The sequence below is a fragment of the Arvicola amphibius genome, chromosome 8 (assembly GCF_903992535.2).
Source record: "Arvicola amphibius chromosome 8, mArvAmp1.2, whole genome shotgun sequence".
NCBI classification, from domain to species: domain Eukaryota; kingdom Metazoa; phylum Chordata; class Mammalia; order Rodentia; family Cricetidae; genus Arvicola; species Arvicola amphibius.
Genome location: NC_052054.1, coordinates 23,910,393 through 23,917,910, shown reverse-complemented (window position 1 = coordinate 23,917,910; position 7,518 = coordinate 23,910,393). Strand labels below are relative to the sequence as shown.

At 39.4% G+C, this 7,518-nt stretch overlaps 1 pseudogene; it reads left to right on the top strand.

The window, feature by feature from the left end:
* Positions 1 to 5,472: 5,472 nt before the first annotated feature.
* LOC119821320 lies at positions 5,473 to 6,351 on the top strand (annotated as a pseudogene).
* Positions 6,352 to 7,518: the final 1,167 nt, after the last annotated feature.

Below are 7,518 nucleotides of genomic sequence, written 5' to 3'. Positions count from 1 at the left end.
ACACTTTTCTCCCCCCATCTCCCCTTAGCCCCATCCCACCCCACCCCAAAGTTCCCAATTTTTGCCCGGCAATCTTGTCTCCTTCCAATATCGAGGAGAATAACTATATGTATTTCTTTGGATTCACCTTCTTATTTAGCTTCTCTAGGATCACGAATTATAGGGTCAATGTCCTTTAGTTATGGCTCGAAACCAATTATGAGTGAGTACATTCCATGTTCATCTTTTTGGGTCTGGGTTGCCTGACTCAGAATAGTGTTTTCTATTTCCATCCATTTGCATGCAAAATTCAAGGACCTAGGTGGGGATATCTCCCTGGACACCTGGGAACCCCTCTAGAGTCAAGACTCTTGCCTTATTTTTTTACCACTGAGTAGTACTCTAATACGTATATGTTCCACACTTTCTTCATCCATTCTTCAATTGAAGGGCATCTAGGTTGTTTCCAAGTTCTGGTTATACAAATAATGCTGCTATGAACATAGTTGAACAAATGCTTTTGTAATATGATAGGGCATCTCTTGGATATATTCGCAAGAGTGGAATTGCTGGGTCCTGGGGTAGGTTGATCCCAAATTTCCTGAGAAGCCACCACACTGCTTTCCAAAGTGGTTGCACAAGTTTGCATTCCCACCATCAATGGATGAGTGTACCCCTTATTCCACAGCCTCTCCAGCAAAGGCTATCATTGGTGTTTTTGATTTTAGCCAATCTGACAGGTGTAAGATGGTATCTCAAAGTTGTTTTGATTTGCATTTCCCTGATCGCTAAGGAGGTTGAGCATAACCTTAAGTGTCTTTTGGCCATTTGAACTTCTTCTGTTGAGAATTCTCTGTTCAGTTTAATACCCCATTTTTTTAATTGGGTTGATTAGCATTTTAAAGTCTAGTTTCTTCAGTTCTTTATATATTTTGGAGATCAGATCATTGTCTGTTGTGGTGTTGGTGAAGATCTTCTCCCAGTCAGTAGGTTGCCTTTTTGTCTTAATGACAGTGTCCTTTGCTTTACAGAATCTTCTCAGTTTCAGGAGGTCCCATTTATTCAATGTTGCCCTAATGTCTGTGCTGCTGGGGTTATACGTAGGAAGCGGTCTCCTGTGCCAATATGTTGTAGAGTACTTCTCACTTTCTCTTCTATCAGGTTCAGTGTGTTCAGATTGATATTGAGGTCTTTAATCCATTTGGACTTGAGTTTTGTGCATGGTGATAGATATGGATCTACTTTCATTCTTCTACAGGTTGACATCCAGTTATGCCAGCACCATTTATTGAAGATGCTTTCTTTCTTCCATTGTATACTTTTAGCTCCTTTATCGAAAATTTGGTGTTCATAGGTTTGTGGGTTAAAGTTCGGGTCTTCTATTCGATTCCATTGGTCAACTTCTCTGTTTTTATGCCAATACCAAGCTGTTTTCAATACTGTAGCTCTGTAATAGAGTTTGAAGTCAGGGATGGTAATACCTCCAGAAGTTCCTTTATTGTATAAGATTGTTTTGACTATCCTGGGTTTTTTGTTTTTCCATATAAAGTTGATTATTAATCTCTCAAGATCTGTGAAGAATTTTTTTGAGACCTTGATGTGGATTGCATTGAATCTATAGATTGTCTTTGGTATAATTTCCATTTTTACTATGTTGATCCTCCCAATCCAAGAGCAAGGGAGATCCTTCCATTTTCTGGTATCCTCTTCAATTTCTTTCTTCAAAGACTTAAAGTTCTTGTTAATTAGTTCTTTTACTTTCTCTCTTAAAGGAGTCATTTCTCTGCTTGCCACCAGCATACAGAGCAAGACGCTGCATTATACTGTGCATTTTTGTGTCTAGAATTCCTTTTTCAAGCTTTCTCACCCACCGTCTCCATGAGAGAACGCACCCCTCTCGTTCCTGGACTTTCTCCCTCATGTTCTCGCCTCCTTCTGCTCCTCATCAGGACCTTGGGGAGCTCAGTCCAGTGCTCCAATGTGGGGCTCAGTCACCTTCCCCATCTGTCGCCTGATGGAGGTTCCCTCACGGTCCTGACTTTCTTTCTCATGTTCTCTCTCCTTCTGCTCCTCATCAGGACCTTGGGAGCTCATTCCGGTGCTCCAATGTGGGGCTCTGTCATTTTCTTCATCTATCGTCAGGTGGAGGGTTCTATGGTGAATATGCCAAGAAATTCATCAGTATGGCTATAGGAAGTGGCCTTTTCAGGCTCCCTCTCCTCAGCTTGCCCAAGGAACTAACTGGGGGGCGTCTCCCTGGAAACCTGGGAACCCCTCTAGGGTCAAGTCTCTTGACAACCCTCAGGTAGCTCCTTAAATTAAGATATATGCTTCCCTGCTCCCATATCCACCCTTCCTATATCCCAGCAACCCCATTCCTCCGAGCTCCCCCCATTCTCTCCCCCTTCACACTTTTCTCTCTCCATCTTCCCTTGGCCCAGTCTTGCCCAAACCCTCAAGTTCCCAATTTTGCCTGGCGATCGTGTCTACTTCCAATATCCAGGAGGATTACTATATCTTTTTTTTGGGAGTTTCACCTTCTTATTATCTTCTCAAGGATCCCAAATTTATAGGCTCGATGTTCTTTAAGTATGGCTAGAAACCGATTATGAGTGAGTACATCCCATGTTCATCTTTTTGGGTCTGTGGTTACCTCACTCAGAATAGTGTTTTCTATTTCCATCCATTTGCCTGCAAAATTCAAGATGTCATTGTTTTTACCGCTGAGTAGTATTCTAGCATGTATATATTCCACAGTTTCTTCATCCATTCTTCCACTGAAGGGCATCTAGGTTGTTTCCAGATCTGGCTATTACAATAATGCTGCTATGAACATAGATGAGCATATGCTTTTGTTGTATGATTGTTTTACATGGAGTTAACTGGCACACAATGGAGTACCAATTTGGTCTGGAAGGCTGCTTGTTATTTCCCAGCCCAGCTGCTCAGACCCCTGAAATAACTACTTAGGAAATATATAGTATTTAAATCACTATAAATATATAGTATTAAAATCTAGCTTCTTATTGACTAGCTCTTACCACCTAAACTAACCCATCTCCACTAATCTGTGCATTGCTAAGTGTCCGTGGCTTACTACCAGATAAAGTTCCACCCCCAGCATCTGTCACTGGTAGTGCTACATGGCGTCTCTTGACACCACCTTCTTTCTCCAAGCATTCAGTTTAGTTTTCCCTGCCTAGCTCTGTTCTGCCCTGCTATAGGCTCAAAGCAGTTTCTTTATTCAGTAAAAGTACATATACAGAAGGACTTCCAACATTACCTCTGCCTACCAACATCCTGAATGGGTTGCTGAAATTTTTAGTTCACCTCCCTTTTTCTGAGTCAAGTTCCTCCCAGGATAGTTCTTTTCTCACAGCTTAGGAGGATATAATTGAATAGAGGTATGTGTAGTGAGAACACCCACCAATCCTTTTTAGTAGGCTTCTGTGACAAAGCCAAGTCAACTGGGTCCCTTATACAAAACAATCAGCAGGGCAACTTCATCTCCATGCCCAAAACTATCCTGGATATTGAGGGAACAGGGTGGTCACTGTGACCCTTACCTTCTGATTTTGGCTCCTTTGCCTCTGTTTCAAAATCAATTTTATGTTATTAAGAGTTTAATAATATTGTAGAAAATCTGAATTGGAATATCAACAAATCCTTTACAAAACAAAAGTTTGCTTTTGCTATTCACAAAATTAATTGAATCACTTCTTATTACTTACAGTTTCAAAATTGGATTGAAAACTTAGAAAGGTAATCCAAGATGTTAAAATGTTTTGTTTTGTAATTTATCTTTTAATAAGGTAGACTCTTAAAGTGAAAAAAAATATAGAAAAGATGAAATTGCAAGACTATTTCTCACCCATATTAAAACCACATGTCAAATATTTCCAGAAACAGCTCCTCTCATTTCCCTATTCACTCATTGACATTCCTGAATAAAGTTACTTTGTGAACTTCTATTTTATCAGGGTTGTTTTGATTGTTGGAGAAGTCATAGAACACATCTCACTGTGACTGTCACTTTAAGTTATGCTTTTGTTATTCATGCTTACTCTTAGGTTCTGCTAACTCATTTGTCTTTTTTTCTATATTATGTTCCCATGTATCAAGATTCTTCATTGTGTTTATCCATTACACTATTGATGGCACTTGAATTGTTTGTAAAATTGAACTCATGAAAAATGATGCTAGAAACATTATTAATGTCATCTCATGCAAATAATAGCCTCACAGAAATGGGGGAAATATCATATTTAATAGCTACTACTGTCAAGGGAAGGAACATCTGAATATAAGAAAATCTTGGACAGTGGCAAGATAGAATTTTCAAAGTTGAAGTAATAAGAAAAGATGTTCAATAATGACTAATCAAAAAAAAAAGATGTGAATTACACCTGTAATGAGATACTGCTTTGCACTGCTCAGAATGATAGAAGACAGAAAATCATGTCAAACTTGTTTAAGGATGCTGCAAACATCACAGATGCTCTGTGATTTGGTGTAACACCTAACTTACAGGTGATTTCTTAATAGAAATGGAAATGAAAAAAATGTGCACTCTCTCTTCCAGCAAATTATCAAATGAGGTTAATTTTCATAACCTTTCAGCAAGAAGGTAAGAAATATATTCATAATGCTGATATTAATTCTGTAAGATATTTCAGCTGTTTGTAAAATTGTGCATGACTATAATTTCAGTCTGTCACAAATGTCATAAGTTGATCTTCTACCTTTGAAATGTATGTTGAAAAGCTATGTTATTCATGATGCGTCTTTCCCAGTTAATCCATCTGTTCTCCTCCACTGAACATTTTTGTTTTCAATAATGTTAGAAACTCAATCTACCCAGCTTCCCTCCAAGTTAATATCTGTAAGTGTAAATGAGTAGTTATTTTTAAAGGAAATATAAAATGTCTGTTAATGTGTGTAAGCATACTTGGCCATAGTAACATGGAAGTAAAGATTAGAGTCACAGTACAGTCATGCTGAGGGGAGCTATACATTGTAATGCATTTTTTGGCAAGAATGTGGGAGAGATGGGTCTTAGAAAGGATGCCTTCCTTCCTGCTTTTCCTTCATTCTAGAACTGTCTTTGCAGCAAAAGGCTGAGATATCATCAAAAGAAATTGCAACAGGGAGGCATTCAAGACTACAAATCAAATTCTCTGAAATTCAAGTAGGAGAAAGTCATTGGAACAAAGTAAGTGTTAAATGAAGCACAGAGGCCTAGAATTTTGCTCAAGTAAAAAAAAAAAATCTGAATGTGGTACCCACCCCATGGCAAGCTCCAGGAACTGTCAGGCAAAGTAAGTGACTACTGAACTGACCCCAGAATCAAAGGAAGGTTTCTGCAACCCACACAGCTAGGCAGTCTCTTCCTTCTATGAACAGCTACCCTCTGAAGTCAGAGGAACAATTGCTAAAGAAACAAAACTGGGAGACCAGAAGCCGGGACCTTAATTCTCTTTCCAATCTTTCAAGATGGTGGGTGAAAAAGCCGAGAAACCTGCAGCCAAGAAGGTTGGTGGTGACGCAGGTGCCGCTAGTATCCCTGCCTCTGATCAGCCGAAAAGGGGAACCCTAAAGCTAAAAAGCCCAAGAAGGGGAAGCCTCATTGCAGCTGAAATCCTGTACTGGTTAAAGGAATTGACAGGTACTCCCAATCTGTTATGTATTCCAGAAAGGCCCTGTACAAAAAAAAAAATACTCAGCTGCCTAAACCAAGGTTGAAAAGAAGAAAAAGAAGGTCCTTGCTACTGTCACAAAACCAGTTGGTGGTGATAGAAATGGTTGTACCTGGGTGGTTAAGCTTCAAAAAATGTCCAGGTGTTATCCTACCAATGATGTGCCTCGGTAGCTGCTGAGCCAGGGCAAAAAGCCCTTCATCAATCAGCCCGTGAGATAGTTTCGTGCCAGCAGCACTCCTCGAACCGTCCTGGTGAACCACACTGGATGCCACAGGGTCAAGGGTGGTTTTCTGAGGCAGATGGGCAGTGGTTTACTGTTTGTGATGGGACCTCTTGCCCTCAGTAGAGTTCCTCTGAGAAAAACACACCAGAAGTTTGTCATTGCCACCTCTACAAAAGTTTATATCAGCACAGTTAAAATCCCAAACACCTGACTGATGATTAGTTTAAGAAGAAGCAGCTGCGCAAGCCCAAGCACAAGGAAGGTGAGAACTTCGACACAGAGAAGGAGAAATACAAAATTACAGAACAGCACAAAACTGATCAGAAAACGGTGGACTCACAGAATTTGCCAGAGATCAAAGCAGCTCCCCAGTTCCAGGGTTCCCTGCAGTCTCGGTTCTCTTTGACCTCTTTGACGAATGGAATATATCCTCATAAACTTGTTTTCTAAATTGCTAAAAACCTAATTAAACAGCTTCATATGTTAAAACAAAAACAAAACAACAACAGCAACAACAACAACAAAAAACAAACCTGGGGCTCTCACAGCCAGGTTGATTTCCCATACAAAGTAGACAAACCCATTTTACTAGGTTTATTAACTTCTGCTCAAAACTAGTATAACCTTTCAAAGCACACACTCATCACACAACATGCACACATGCATGTGCACACACATGCACACACACACACGCCACAGGCAGGCGGGACCTAATTAAAAGTCATGTATGAGTAGGTTTAAGAAGGCTATGTGCTACTGAATTTTAACTTTCTGCCATTTAATGAGCTCAAAACTGAGGAGAAAATAAAATGATCAGTGGTCACGTGGGGCTCCAGGGAAGACATAAACACGTGGAGCATAAACAATTTTGGGGAGTATGCATAATACGGGGTCCTAGTTTAATTTCTGTTACAATGGTAAAATATCTAAATGGAAAGTGACCTCAATGAAAAAGGAATTATTTTGGCCGACAATTTCAGGTTACAGGTCATCAGTACTTTCTGTCCCAATTGCACATTTGTTGAAGCTCAGAATTTATAACAAAGTGTGGATGTCACTGAAAACTATAGAATGGAACTAATAATGTGTTATTGTGAGGTCACTGATTGCAATCCATACAGAGTACTGTATGTGGAATCTTTAAATGTGTTGGAGTAGAAAATGTGTCAGCACCCACTGTCCTTCTAATTATTGGTGTGAATGTAAAGATGCCCTAAAAACATTAAATTAACTAATTTGGCCATTTTCATGAAATCAATTCCTAGTGATTCAGTTAATCAAGCAAATACATCATTTATACAAAAATTGTCAAACAAATGAAGAAAGCTAATGACAAAATTGTAAATAATGGGCCTAAACAAGAGAAACTTCCCCTCCCATAAACACAAATTATTTAATATTAGGAGAAAATAAACCAAAAAAATCTATTTTAAATGTTCTCAAAATAATTTGTTCTAGATTTCTAATTTTATCTTTTTCAGGCATCCCCGTCCCTGATGTAATGTTGAGGGGTCCAATCTTGTGCGGGTCTTGCACAATCTAAGTGATTGTGGTGAAGTCTCACAATTGTGAAGCTGAAGCAGGATGATTGCTATTGGTTTTGGGCCAGCCTAGGCT